Source organism: Chinchilla lanigera, unplaced genomic scaffold, assembly GCF_000276665.1.
Source record: "Chinchilla lanigera isolate Chin_1 unplaced genomic scaffold, ChiLan1.0 scaffold00016, whole genome shotgun sequence".
NCBI classification, from domain to species: domain Eukaryota; kingdom Metazoa; phylum Chordata; class Mammalia; order Rodentia; family Chinchillidae; genus Chinchilla; species Chinchilla lanigera.
Genome location: NW_004955417.1, coordinates 19,438,659 through 19,454,629, shown reverse-complemented (window position 1 = coordinate 19,454,629; position 15,971 = coordinate 19,438,659). Strand labels below are relative to the sequence as shown.

Below are 15,971 nucleotides of genomic sequence, written 5' to 3'. Positions count from 1 at the left end.
GTGACTGTCATTGTTTTTGAAAATAAATCTTACTGAACTATATTCATATAGACTTTGAGATGAGAAAGATTTATTTTCAGACCAAAAATAAGAGTTAAGTTAAAAGTTATTCATGAGTTTGTTATGAAATCTAAAACCCATCAGGGGTATAGCTCAGTGGCACAATGCCTGCCTTGGAAGCACAAGGTTGTGAGTTTGATTCTCGGTACAAAATAAAAATAAAATAAAATAAAACCCAGGCCATTTATTTTTTAAAATCAAATGTTGCTCCAGAGCTTAAAAATTTAAAGCTATTTAAATTTGTGGAAAGATACATATCTTCTTGCATTTCACTTTGTTAAATATACTAAGCTGATTCATTAGGTCTCCCTTCTTTTTTCCTCTCTATCTCTGTGATTGGGTGCTTATCCCAGACCTAGATTTCAGATATTTTCTCCTCTTCCATTTACTCTATTGGTGATTTTTACACAATCTCAGATATTAAGTAACAACTGTGTGCTGGTGCTTCTCAAATTTCTGTCGCTAGGCTAGCTCTTGACCTCACCATATAGACTTGTATATTTGACTTCCTGATCAACAGCTGCAATTAAACGTTCAATACTTATCTCTGACTTAACAGATTCCCCAACTGATTTGATGTCTCCTACCAGTCCAAATCTGCTACTATCACAGACCATTAATAGAAATACTATTATTTCAACCAATCAGGCTATACATCATTCCTGCCTCCTTTTATTTTATTATGACAGCCTTATACAATGGCTCAGAAAAACTTGTCAACTCTTTTTAAAATATTTTCAAAATCCAACTAATTTTCACCTCCACGTCTGATAATCTTGGTAAGAGCAACTAATATCTCTGGCCTCAATTACCGTAATAGTCTCAAAACCGTTCTTGGTGCTTCTGCTGTTGCTTCTCATCGGTTCTCTTCTCAACACAGCAGCCAAAGTGATGTACAGTTCATCTCCAAAAAGACGTGGTCCATGAACAATTCTCGTCTAATAGTAATTTCCTCCCCACCCCATCTCATGCATGTAGTGGGATTTGTAGTTTAAATATAGAAGGGACTGTTCATTTCATCTATGTCCACCATCAATTTCTTCATAAAAACTTTTCTAGGTCCCAGAAGGCCCTGGTATATTTGTACCATCTGCTTCTCTCTCCCCTTTACCTGTGTCTCTGCCTTTCCTGCCTATTGCACTGTATGCAGCAATGTCCTCTTTTATCTAAAATAACCTCCGCAACAAAGATGAGAATGGAATGTACTGGCCTTGTGGATTGCATGGTTGTGTTCTTGAATATGATTAGCACATAATACATTCACTGGACTGCTTTCTAGATAAAGAAGATTTCATTTAGTGAACTATATTGAAAGAGGTAAACGCTATTGGCTTAAAAGTGATGATTTAATTATGATGCTGAGTTAAAACTGAGTGAAAGCAAAGGCACCTCTTTCATGGGGAGACTCATAATAATTTTTAAACACTGTTATCTTTGCAACTTTCCTGATAAGTAAAACAATAGAGGTAAATGCGTGAGTAACAATGAATACAGCTAAATTTTCCTATGGTTTCCAAATTGGCAATTCAGACTCCTTGCAAAAGAAGAAAAGTGCCAATATTTCTCTTCCCAGACACTGCGGTCCAGAAATCCCATCCAGAATTTAACTGGGTTCTAATTGACTCTTCCATCTCATTCATAATCTATGTCAAGCCACACCTAATTTGTATAAACTACACTAAGAAAGTAAGAGAAATCTCTACATTTTTAAATCAGTCTAATCTGTGTCCAGAGGAAGAATGTTTAACATTAATCCACATTGGAGGGAAGGACTCTAAAAGATTTTCTCATAGAGAAAAGAGATTCCTGTATAAGAGGAACTAAAATCCCTAGGCAGATATTTGTTTAAGCACTGGACTTGCTGATCTGCCTTCTGTGTTTGTGGAAAAAGATAAAAGAAATTGGTAAAAACCTGGCAGACTGGAGACAGGGAGAGATGTCCATTTCAAACAATTTGACAAGTCAGAGATTCTGCTTTTCTATGCATCAAACAAAAATCAAAGAAGGTACCTGGGTTTGGCCACTAAATAAAGGGAATCTGGAAATGAGAGACTGCAGAGCTTGCTACTAGGGGTGGAAGCAGGAAGGTGACTGGAAAAGGTTAAGCTTTCCCTGCATCAAGAAATCATTTAGTGAGAAGCCACTTCTCTTCTCTCTTGGCCTTTTCAGAAAGCTCATTCACTCTTCTCATGGGAAAGATAGCATTTTTAATGCCTGACAAATGGACTAGTCAGGGTCAGTGAGGGAAGCAGCAGCAGCCAAGAGAGGGCTGTGACAGCACGCTTTGCCTCTTACCAGCCCGACCCCCCGCAGGCAAAAAAAGTCAAAGGCAAAGCTAGTGGGTGAGATGTGAAAGAGAAGACAATTCTTTGGTACCTCAAGTGCTGAGTGGAGCAGGGGATCAGCAAGCAGCAGTCCTCCCTCAGCATGGTCCTCGTTGTCCTCCAAGTCCCTCTGAGCACTCCCCAAAGAGGCATCTTGGGTGGATGGATGGAAGGAATGACAGAAGGACTTTGAAACTGGACTGGGTCAGGTTTTTTAAAACTGATAGTGACTTAAATTGAGTAGAAAAATCGCCAGTATATTTTTAAGGCGAGGGTGATTTGGTAGTGTATGTTTGAAGGTGGTAGTTAGAATGAAGAGAGAGGGAGAAGGACACTGAGAAAGAGAGACAGAGACAAAAACAGAGAGACAGAGAGAGAATGATTGAGAAACTGCCTTTTGGTTCTGTGCCACGAATTTCAGAATGCTCCAAAAATTGCTTACTCAAGCAAGAATTTCTGTGTCTTCCTAACAAAACTCCCTGAATTACTATGGCTTCCCTAGTGAGATATCTGAGAAAATTCTTCAAGTGAATAGGGTGGAACGGAAGTCCCCGGAGAACTGTTTGGAAACAACTCCAGACTTGCATGCCTGATGAACCTTCCCTTTGAGGATGAGGGGTTTTCCCTGGAATCTCAATTAGCCTCAGAGGAAAGGAAGTGATTCCATTCACAAATGTTACACTCTCTTTGGAGCAAGTTCTTTTGAGGGAGCAACTGGAGTAACAATCTGATGCGTATGTCAGAACTGATTTGTGGTTCTAATGGACAGAACTTGCGTATGAGAATTAGAGGGATTTATATCTAAGGAGGAACATTGCTTTGTTTAAGTTATGCGATCATGTAATTGTGTTTTTGCTCTCCTAGAAGAGTATCGTGGGGGAAGTCATTTAGTAGTCATCTGTAGGGTTTTGTTCCTAATTTCTGTTGAGCTGAGTACAAAAGAGAAGGAGGGGTTATGTGAATGTAAGAGGGTACAGGACTGGGATTCAAATTTCTCTTTAATTTTATCCCTCTCATTCTTGTTTCTGTCTTCATCTTTTTTTACTAGATTCAAACAATTACTTTCCTTTAGAATTTTCGTTAATATTCTTTGAACCATCATTCAATGTTCAGAGCTTAGAGAGAGCTTGCCATGCCTATAACCATAAAACAAATGAAAAAAGTAACAAGAATAGTAGATCATTATGTGATAGTCCCTGAGATGGTACCTAGATGTTCTCGGGCATATCTTCACAGAAAGCCTATCTACCCAACAAAATGCCACAGTGCTTGCCTCTTAAATTCACTTAGCCCCAAACTCTTGTGATCAAAACCCAGTTTTTAAGGTCTCCAATTTTCTTCTGAGCACCTGAGTGCCACTTCTCAGTTTCAAAATATCCCTTGCTATGAGATACCAGCATTTTAGCATTTTTTTAGGCAAATTGTATTGGAATATGACATGAAGACTTATTCATACAGGTCTTGTGTGTTTGTATGTTTGTGTGTGTGTGTATGTGTGCGTGCAGATGTGTATGCATGTATTATTGTGTATTTGCAATACATAATAATCACATTTACCTTGAGGAACTGGTGAATGTGATTGGTATATATGTAATCTGTAAATGTACATGTTACAGTGATCAATTTTCCTCCCTGTCTTCATCACCCACCCTATCCTTTTCCTCCTTTCACTCAGAGGACAAGGATTGTGTCCTTTTCACAAGTAACACAGAATAAGCCTGTATTCTGATTCAAATTATAGAACTATCTTTAGGTATGAGAAAAATAAAATCATAAATGGACTCTGTTTACCTTATATTCCTCATATGCTGTCTTCAGTGTTTTTATTATTACAAAGATGAAAGACAACAACCTGTATTTCATTAATATGTTCAAATCACCCCATGAGAAACCTGAGAGATCATTCAGGAGAACCTTGAAGATACATATTACCCCTGTCCTCTTGGACTTTCTCATTATGGTCCACAGAGCTGAAAGAATAAGATGACCTGAAAGATGGGGATAGGAGGTCTTGTTAACCGTGAGGATTTCAGCCTCCCACCTTATAATTTTCAAGTGCATTTCAGGAATCTGCATTTTAATTAGATCTTTAAGTATCCAGTAAATTCTTAAAGTTTTTTCAAATAGTGATCACTGCACAAAGTGAAAAGGCACCCATAAACTGACCCTTCGTTTTCCTCCACTAACTGTTCATTGCAGAAAACACAAAACTGACTTTCTCCTACTTGCTTAGTATTTCTCCCTTCCTGTTTCTGTTTATTCTGTCTGTCTTCATAGAGCTGTCTTATACAGCAGATGCAGGAGATACTCTGCAGCAAGAACTCAGATATTGGTCCAGCCATAAAAGCATAAAGCCAGCTTCTAAGGATTAGCTGAGGTGGCCCAGGGTCTGTTGGTCATTATCTCAGCTCTGGTTTTCACAGCTCTGAGGAATCTTGATTGCTTGAGAGCAGGTTGGTGCCCATGATTACCATCACTTAGGAGGGTGCTATCTCCATTCCAGTGTTGGAGTAACTGCTTCTGCTTCAAGGGAGAGGATCTCATGTAGAGGTCTGCAAGGTTTTGCTTTTCTGGGAGTCCTGGGCACTTTGCTCCAGGGGAGCCTATAACATGACCTTGAAAAGTTGAGAAAATTGGCCAGAGAAGCCCCCAAAATTTCTTACATTATTCTTAACTTAGTGTCCTTAGCCTTGTAAGAGGATGAGATAACCTACGTAAATTTTTGGGTAAAATACCGCATAATACAGTCACTCCCCAAATAATTAGCTTGCCTGTGTGCAAAACTGATTACCCATGTTTCCCAAATATTAAGACAATAAGGGAGAAAAAAGTTTGAGTTTCTTTGTGCCCTTTATAACTTTATTTTTTTAACCCTACTCATAAACACATTCTAAACTGCAAATCACCCTCTTGGTTGATATGGCAGAAATGACCAGCTGTTCACTTGATAGCTGAAATAAAAATGACCTCAATGGCAAGGTAGGAAGTCACAGTTGAAAATGACACTGGTATAGACATCCACTGAATCTCGAGAGGTAGCAGAAAGAGCTCTTAGGTCAATAGATCTACTTGTTTCTACTACTCCCTGAGTATATCAAAAATACAGAGTTAAAATGGCAAGCAAAACTTTTTTTAAGATTACAGTGAGGAAGAGACATTGAGCTTAACCGAGAAGGAGAGTTTTTAAAGAAAGGGATAATGAAGTAAATCCCAGAAAATGTCGGAGAGCAGGATGCCTACTGTAATAAGTCTGTCTTATTTGCTTCTTTTAATTTATTGAAGTTAGGTTTCTACCCTCCTAGAGATATTAGAAGACCTTTGATTACATGTCCAAGACACTTTCCTGCAGTCACTGGAAAAGACATTCATGAGTTACCAAACAGGGAAATATTTTATCAATTTTCTAACGCAAATGCTCTAAGAAATGAGGGTAGGAAGGAGGGTATCTAATGTAAGGAAGAAGCCTGTCTAAACTTTAGTAAAGCCAAAGGTTATCTTCGTCAAATGAGAAATAGATTATTTTGTTACACCACTAAAATCTAGGAATGTTTTTTGGCTGCCACTTTTTGTGTGTTTTGTTTAAGACAGGGTATTCCTGTGTAGTTCAGGCTGGCCTCTTACCTCTCTGTCTCTTGAGTGCTGGGATTACAGGTGTACACTACCATGCCTGACTTGGCAGCTTCTACAGTATTATCCTAATTCGCATACTTAGGAGAGGAAGTCCCAAGGAGATAGACCCTCCCTGCCTTTGCTCATGTAACGACATACTAGCTATTGACTCACTTAAGTGTATTAAATGAAAACTTTATTCCCCTAAAGATTTCATATTCAACAATCCTTGATGTTTTCCCCATAAACATTCACCTTTTACTTCCACCTGCTTTGAAGTTTTAATATCACCCTATTTTGAAAAAGACTCCTAAGACAGCCAAGAGGTCTGGATTCTCCCATCCGTTGTTTCTTTTGATATTTTGAAGACCTCCCCACCTCCACATGAAATCTCATTTGCTTCCTATGTGCAACTCCTCCTGCTTTGCATTTCCTAGTTTGGTGAATGCAATCACCATCCGCCCTAGTGTACATGCTAAGGTCCCAAGGAATAGTTTAAACTCCTCCCTCCTGCTCATTCTTTATGAGTCATCAGTAAATGCTTTGGACTCTACTTTCTAATTATCTTGCATTCACACATATGTCTTCCCTATAACACCCTTTTTACAGATTCTGCATTTGCCTATCTTAACGGGACATATTTTAACCCATTTTATATTCAAAGGTCATTTAAAAGGAAAATCTTATTCTTTGTCTACAATGAATGTATAGCCTTTGTCTGCAGTTTCTCAATTGCTGTATTTCACTTTCCAACTAGCATGTCAGGTCTTCTTCTAATCTTCCACCATTTCCTATCACTTCATGATTCTAAAAAAAAAAAAAAAAAAAAAATGCAGTGGTAACACTCAAAATTATTATGTTCAACCATCTACACTTTTGTATGTCTTTGCTTCCATTTATATTATCCTTTTTTTTTCCTCCTGGTGAACTGTAACTCATTCTTGGGGATTCAAGTTAAACAGAACATCTTTAATGAAGCCTTTGTTGATGTCCTGTAACATGACACATCTTTATGACAGAACTTACAACATTTTACTTTCTGTTTATGCTTCTGTGTTTGCACCTGGATAGCATGAAAAGGGAGAATGAGCGTCTCATGGGTAACAAGGTTCACAGTAAGATCACCTCTTTTCAAATCCTTGATTGTTCCTACACAAATTATTTACATTCTTTATATAACACTCTTCTTATCTATAATAATTTATCTACCTGGCTGGATTATTTTCAGCCTTATGTAAAATGACACAAGGAAGAATTTTACACAACACCGGACATGTAGGAAACATTAAAAAGTGTAAATCAGTAGAAGTAGCACAAATGCTACACAAGCACATTCCTAATTCACAACTGTGTGCAGAGCAACTGAAATATGATTTAATAAATCTTGAATGAGTGAATAAATGAATGAATTAATGAGACTTTGTGATAACCCCCACATGGTCTTGCTTTCCTTTCTGCTTTTATATGTCTCTGATTGATGGATTTATTTATTTATTTATTTATTTATTTTTGTTTTGTTTTCTCCGGTACCGGGAACCGAACTCACGACCTTGCACTTGCCAGGCAGGCGCTTCTGCCACTGAGCTAAATCCCCAGCCCCTGGATTGATTTATTGATTAGAATCAAACCCAGGATTTCACACAGGTTAGGGGAGAGCAATCTAACATTACCACTAAATTGCAGTCTGAGAGTGTCATTATCTTTGTCTTTCAGATCATTCTTTCATGTAGTACATTTCTTTACAGCTATATGAGCTTATTTAAGGTGTTACATGTATAAGGATTTATAATGTTTCCATTGCCACTGTTTATTTTCAAGGCTTTTTGAAAAGATATAGCTATTAGATAAAATCTAAGATTGCGTGAACATTTGTGCTTAGAGCAAGCCAAAGGATGTCATGCTGGTTAAAATAAAATTTATCTTAAAGAAAACTATTAATTGAATAATAGAAGCAATGTAGATTTAGAATAATGTAAGGTTGGCGCACTGATTTGTTATGTTCCTATTTGTGATTACATAGTGGTTATATTTCTCTTTACAGGCAACATCTTTATTATCTGGTCTGTATCCCCGATTTCACTTCTTTTTTTCCCATAGTCTATGCTGCTTTCTAACTGGATCTATTGTTGCAGTGACTTCATTTTTCCTCTTGAATGTTTCTTCTGCATTTGGTCTTTCCGTCTCTTTCACCCACATTTTCTCCATTCTATGAGAGTCTTCTGTTACTGCACTTTACCTTATGCACCTACACTTTTCTTGTCCTGTGTGACACTTGCCTTGGTCATGAGTATTTTGCTTCCTGACTCACCTGTATGACCATATCTCTCCTCTTACTTTCTGAGGAATCTGTTCCCATGAGTTTGGAACAGTGGCTTGAGAGAGCTGAAGCTCCAGATGTGAGAGAAAGAAGCTACCTCAGTAGATGTTGGAGGAACCACTTCTTACCAGATTCACTCTTTAGGAAAACCCTTTCAGAAACTTGACTACTGAATTCTTCCTCTTAAAACTGCCCACCTCCTAACTCTGCTTTCCTTACTCTTGGACTGAGGGGTTAATTAAAATGACTTTTAGTTCTATATGTTCTAATCTTTTATTCAATCTTCATTTTCTATTACTACAAATTTGCCATACTGTACTTCTACATAATACATCAAATCTTTTTTCCCATTCTCTCCCTCGCTTTTCCATCCTTCCTCCCCTCTCCATTTTCAAAAGCTTTGTTTCCATTTTTTCCCACTGTTCTCTTTTTTCCCTTTCCCTTTTACTCCCTTCCTTTACCTCAACCCTCTCCCTTGCTTCCCTTACCACTTGAATATTTTTTTACCACCTCCCAATATCTGTCCTCTATTTGGTCCTTATTTACACTTTCAGTTTCTCACACAATAGAAACAATGTGATATTCAAACATACGTGCCTGATTTATTTCACTTAAAAGTATAGCATCAAGGTGAATCCATTTACCTTGGATTCAAATTTATTCAAATTTGAGACATTCAAAAATGTCTCAAATTTATCATTCTCTATGGCAGAGTAGTACTGCACTGTATATGAAAACCACAGTTTTCAAATCTATTCATCCGTTGATTGGCATCTACGTTGTTTTAAAGATTTCACTATCACAAATGGTGCTGCTGTAAACATGGGTGTACATGTATCGCTGTGGTATGGTGCATTTAACTCTTTCGGAATGATAACAAGAAAGGGAATAACTGAGTCAAATGGAACTTCTACTTTTAGGTTTTAAGGAACTCTCCATACTGATTTCCATATTTGTTCTACCATTTTACACTCCCACCGATAGTGGAGCAGTGTTTGCTTGTCCTCACAGCCTTGCTAGCATTTATTATTGATTGATTTCTTAATGATAGCCATGGAATGAGCTAGAATCTCAGTGTTGTTTAAATTTGCAAATGACCAGTGATATTAAGCATTATTTCATAGATTTGTTTGCTATTTGTACTTCTACATCTGAGAAGTGTGTATTCATTTCAGATGCCATTATTTGGAATAGGTCTTTAAATTTGGAGTCTTTTTTTTTTACTTCTTTATATATTCTTGGTAAGAGTCCTTTGTCTGAAAATAGCTGGTAATTTTTTTTTCATTCTATGGGTTATCACTTCATTCTATTAGTGGTTTCTTTTGTTGCAGAAAAGCTTTTTAATGTTATAATGTCTCTGCTGTTGATTCCTTTTAATATTTTCTGTGCTATTGGGGTTTTTTCATTAAGTTTTATCTACACCTATGTCTTCAAGAATTTTACCTTTTCTACCTCCAAGCACATTGTTTCTATTTTAATATTTAGGTATTTGATCCATTTCAATTTTAGTTTGGCACATGTTGAAGGATATGGGTCTAGTTTTAATCTTCAGCATGTACAAAGTCTGTTTTTCCAGCACCATTTCTTCCAGTGAAGGTATCTGTCACATTTATCAAATGTAAGGTAGCTGAGTGACCTGTTTCTGCCTCTACTTTTCAACTTTATATATCCTCAGATGTGTTGGGTGTTTTTTTTACCAGAACCATGCTGCTTTTATCACAGTAACTTTGTAATATGTCTTCAAATCAGGGATTGTGGAGACCCATGCCTTGCCTTTGTTGCCCAGAATTATTTTGCTACTGTGGATCTCTTGAGCTCCATATGAATGTCAGGATGTTTTTTCTAGTTCTGTTAGGTATCCTGTTAGTATTTTGATTGGAATTGCATTGTATCTGTGTAACAGTTTTGGAAATGTGGCCATTTTCACTATATTGGGTCTACCTATCTAAGAATAGGAGATATCTTTCCATTTTCTAATATTCTCTTGGATCTTTTTTTTTTCAGAGTATCATAGTATTCAGTGTAGGTCTTTCACTTCTTTTCTTAGATTGATTCCTAAGTATTTTATTTTTCTTGATGTTATTGTGAAAGACATGGTTTCCTTAATTTCTCTCTCAGTGAGTTTGCTATTCATGTATAGGAATGCTATTGACTTTTGAGTGTTTACTTTGTATTCTGCTATAATGCCAAACTTGGTTATTAATTCTAGGAGTCTTTGGTGGAGTTTTGGGGGTCTTCTATATAGAGTATCAGACCATCAGCAAATAATAATTTAACTTTTTTCTTTCCTATCTATTTTACTTTCATTTCTTTCCCTTGTCTAATTCCTCTGGGTAATGTTTCCATAATGTTATATTGAATAGGAGTTGTAACAGTCTTGTTCTTGATTTTAGAGTGAAATCTTTTGAGTTTTGACCATTTAATATGATGCTGGCAGTTGGTTTGTCATAGATGGCTTTATCAGATTGAAATAAAGACCATCTATTCCATTTATCTTTAGGATCATTTCTTAAATCACAAATGGGTGTTGACTTTGTCCAATGCTATTTTCTACAGCTACTGAGATGATCACATGGTTTTGTCCTTGGTTCTGTTGATGTGGTGTATTACATTTATTGATTTGTGCATGTTGAACCAACTCTATATCCCTGAGATGAATCCTACTTGGTCATGATGTATAATCTTCTTGATTGTTCGCTTAAGTCTGTTTGTCGGTATCATTTTGAGCATTTTTGTATCTGTGTTCATTAAAGAAACTGTCTTGTAGTTTTCTTTCTGTGGTTAAGTCCTTTTCTGGTTCTGGTATCAAGATATTGCTTGCTTCCAGGTATGAGTTTGGGAGTATTGCTTCCTTTTCAATTTAATTAAAGAGTTTGAGGAGCAGTGGCATTAGATCTCTAAAGTTCTAACAGAAGTCAACAGTGAATCCATCAGGACCTTAGCTTTTCTGTGTTGGTAGTTTTTAAATTACTTCTTCAGTTTCATTGATTGATACTGGTTTTGTAGAAATTTTATATCTGATTGATTCAGTTTTCATATTCATACCTATCTAGGAATCTATCCATTTTTTCTGAGTTTTTCAGCTTATTAGAGAATAGGTTTCACAAGTAGGTATTGATGATCTGGATTTCTGCAGAATCTGTTGTGAGTTCCCCATTTTCCTACTAATTTTGTGGATTTGGGTCTTTCTTTTTTTGATGCGGTTGGCTAAGACTTTGTCTACATTATTGATTCTTTCAAAGAACCAACTCTTTGATTCATTGATTCATTTTATTGTTTCCTTAGTCTCAATTATATTAATTTTTGCTCTTATCTTTATAGTTTCTTCCTTGTATACACTTTGAGTGTAACTTGGCCTCCTTTTTTCTAGAAGCTTAAACTTCAATATTAGGTTATTTACTTGAGCTCACTCTGCTATCCTGATGCGGGAGTTCACTGCTTTAAATTTCCCTCATAAGGCTGCTCTCATTGCATCCCATAAGTTCCAAAATGTTGTATTAGTTTTCATTTTCAGAAACTATTTTTTTCTTTAATTTCATCTTTAACTCATTGGCATATTATTTAATTTCCATGTGTTTATGTAGTTTCTGTGGTTTCTTTTGTCATTTATTTTCAATTTCATTGCACTACAATATGATAATATGCATGGGATACTTTCAGTTCCTTTGTATTTACTTAGGCATCTTCTCTGAGATAGTATGTTGTCTGATTTGGAGAAAGTCCTATGTGCTCCTGTTAAGAATATGTATTTTGCTGTTGCTGGGTGGAATATTCTGTAAATATGTGCTAGTCCATTTGTTCAAAGTTTTAATTGTATTTGTTTATTTTTTTTTTGTCTACTTGATATATCTTTTCATGATGGTGGAGTATTGAATTTCACTACTATAACTGTATTAGTGTTCATTTAATCTTTTCATATCCATTAGTGTTCATTTTACATAGTTGGGTACATCAATATTTGGTGTATATATATTTATGATTGTTATATCTTGCTCTTGGATTGTTCCCTTAACAAATATATAGTGGTGTTTGTCTCTTCTGATCAGTCTTGCTTGAAATCCACTTTTTCTGCAAATTGAATAGCTACCATTGCTTTATTCTGAGTTCCTCTCACATGGAGCAATGTTTTCCACTCATTAACTTTCAGTTTATAAATTTTTTTTGAAGTAAATGTGTTGCTTTTAGGCAGCATATTGCTGAATCTTGTTTCTTGATCCATTTTGTCAACCTGTTTCTTTTGATTTGTGAATTGAGCCCATTCACATTTGTGGTTATAAGTGATACGTATTGACTTATCATTTTATTTTCCTATTGTTGGTTCTCTCTTTTTCCCCTCTGTTTAATTGCTTGCCTTACCTGCTGGATTCATACTATTCATATCATTAGAATTGGTGTCTTTATTGTCTCTTTCTAGAGAATCTTTCACAACTTTTTGGGGTGCTGGTTTGTTGGTCATCAATTGCATTACTGGCTCTTTATCATGAAAATATGTCATTTCTCTGTCAAATTTGAAAGACATTTTTGCAGAATACAGTGATCTAGGTTGGAATTTGCTTTATATTAGTGCTTGAAATACTTCATTCCCAGCTCTCCTTCACTAAATAGTTTGTGTTGAGAAGTCTGCTGTGATTCTGAGGAGTTTCCCTGCATAGGTGATTTGTTTCTTTTCTCTAATAGCTTCTAATATTCCTCTCTTTTGTTGGGTTTCTGGAATCTTGACTATTATATGCCTTGGTGTTTCTTTGTTGTTGTTATTTTTTGCCAGATCATAGTTATTTGGTATTCTATGTGCATCACTTATTTGTATGTCAAGTTCTTTTCCCATAGTTGGGAAAAGAATTACTTCTGTGGGAAGGTTTTTTATGTCCTTTGTGTTGCCTTCTGATTTTTCCTTGATTCCATTTAATCGTATAGTATTCTTCTTTGCATCATCTAGCAGCTATTGGATTGATTTTTCATGGTCTCTTCCTCTTTTTAAGTATTTCATTTGATGATCACAAACTACAACCTGGCTTCTAGATCTGAAATTCTGTCTTTATATTGGTTGATTGTGGTGGGTATGCTTTCAATAGAACTTTTAATCTCTTGGATATCTGTTTTATAGCATCTAGTTCTTTTCTATGTTGGGTATTCATGGTTTCCCCAAGCTGTTCTAGTTTTTTATCTGTACCTACTGTAAATTCACCAATCATTTCCTTCATTATAGTGATCATCTCTGTAGTTACCTCTGTGATTATTTCTGATTTGTTTTTCTAAGAATTTATTCAACTGATTTGTTACTTCTTCTGCCATATCATAAAATTAGAGTAGGAGGCTTTCGATTTCTTCTACCTCAGTGCCCTTTGGTCTTGATTTAGGTGAATAGGATGTTTTGGATTGATCTTAGTTCTGTGTTTTCTTATTTTGTATTTTTTTTAATTTGTTTTCTCTGTTGAGGTTTACAAGTTGCTTAAGGTACATAAATTTATTACCAGTATCAAGACTTTTTAAATTAATGACTACTTTTCAAAGCTGTCTTACATGTAGCTGGCTTTTGGCCTCTGAGTCTGTCCCAGGATCCTACCTCTTCTGTTTTTTAGGGACAAAAGGTGGCAGCTTATTTGGCCTAGCACCTACTTCTTATTGTTTATTGCCCCCAAAAAATTTAAGTATTGTCATAGAAGGATGAGTAGTTGATCACAACAGCTATGCTGCCTTGGATAACTAGGTACAAACAGTAATATCTATGGTATGAAACACAAACTAGAAAATAGCAAAGTGTAAGACCAAATACTTCATTATCTTTAACCTTAGGTACAAGATTTTATAATTATACATGAAAGTCTAAGATGTCAGAAAATTATATACAGTAAATTTCCCCTCAATAGAGAAATTCTCCCCTTTTCACCATATAGTAGTATTCATCCATAGTAAGATATTGTCAACTACCTATTGATTCTTAAGAGCAAGTGGAATGGGTGTGAAAGTATGATGAAAAAAGAGTAAAGAGATAATGAATTAAAAAGCAATGATAAAGAATGTGCTAAGATTGATGCAGGAGGTCCTGTTAAGGAGTCAAAGGAAGTTAGTGGTATTAGACAACAGTAACAGAGATAACCTGCTAGTAGAAGGTTAAATAATACTGATTGGAGATGAAACTAGAGGAAAAGAAAATAAAAAATGGTACCAAGGGACTTAGTTGAAAGAAAGAAGTGAGAAAAGGATGAGGAGAGAGTAAAAGGGTGGCCTATTCAAACAAATAAATTAAAGTACTATTTAAATGGGAGGCACAAGAAAATGAGTAAACTCCAGCTTCTGCCAAAAGAAAAAAACGTGAAAAATAAAAAATATATTAATAATGGGAAAGAGAAAGGGTAAGAGAGTTCTTATATATTTCCAGGTGTTTCCTTCCCAGGTCCGTAGTCTTGACCCTTACTAGTCACATTCTTCTTTGCCCCTCTTTATACTCTGCGAGTTTGTACGGTGGTTACTCAGTCCAAGGGAGCCATTTTCCCTAGCTTCATTTGTTCCAGCTGTTCAAGCTGGGTAACTGGGCCAGGAAGGTGTGGAGCCTTGTTTCGAGGCTCCTGTTGTGGATAACTTCTTGTTGGCAATCAATCCTGGTTACCCAATGGATTTTCCTGTTTCACTGGGACAGGCTCCTGGTATATGCAAGCCCCTGTGGGCTCTCAGCCCTCAGTCTCAGACTTATGGTTGCTCAAAGGAGAAACAAATCTGCCCAGGACTAACTTTGGCAGATCTCTACAAGACCAGTAAGCGTGCAGAGCACCAGATGGTACCCTTTGGTCTGGTGTATAAGGAAGAATAGTCAGACATTAATCCTTGCTGCTTAACCAGACTGAGGACTGGCTTATTGTGTTAGGCAGGGACTGTGTCTGGGACCCTGTCTGAAAGCAGGGTGGAGATGCTATGCCCAAGGTTCTTGGAACACCCACTTAACCCCTGTTGCCTGGGGTACTGGTGTTAGATGTCAGGCAGAGACTTTGGCAGGTCTAGGGTTGGAACAGGGTACTGAGAACTCAGGACAGGCTCAAGGGAGCCTGGTGCTAAGTACAGATTCAAATGAGACCAGCGTTAGCTCCATGTGCTGAAAGAGTGTCCCAGTTTGCATGGGATAAACTGCAGTCTCCCAACTGTGACCCAGATATGCTCAGAGTCCAATATTGAAGACTCTTGACACAAGCAGTAGTTGCTTGTTCATTTGCTCGAAGTCTGAGAATAAATGGGAGGTTGGGCATGGTAGCAGCTCCCTGGTCACTCATGCCTGCTGTGTTTCAGCAAAAAATGCTGTCAGGCTGTGTCGTCTTCTGTTTGGAGGAGGGACGATGAGGCAGGGGCCGTATGCCCCAAGTCTATCCCAAGTAGCTTGACTCTTCAGCACTTTTTGGACCCCCCCAGCTATTTGGCATTTTCTCAAAGTGGCGCTTCCTCTGTCGTGCGCAGATGCACCTTTGTCTGACTGCTTTCCTTCCGAAACTCCATGGGTATGTTTTGTTTGATCTACAAGTTTCTTCAGAATTATTTGTTACCTCAGGATGTATGTCCTGTTCCTTCATCCAGTTACCTGTGTTTTAGTTGATCTCTAAGTCTCTCCAGTGTTGCTCACCCTCTGCAGTCTGCTCTAATCTTTTATGGTTCATTACCCAGCTATTACTTTATAT

General features: G+C 36.9%; 1 protein-coding gene across 1 annotated transcript in view; it reads left to right on the top strand.

The window, feature by feature from the left end:
- Csmd3 (CUB and Sushi multiple domains 3) overlaps positions 1–15,971 on the top strand; it is a 1,085,099-nt gene that overhangs the window by 671,161 nt on the left and 397,967 nt on the right. The gene's annotated exons all lie outside the window — the stretch shown is intronic.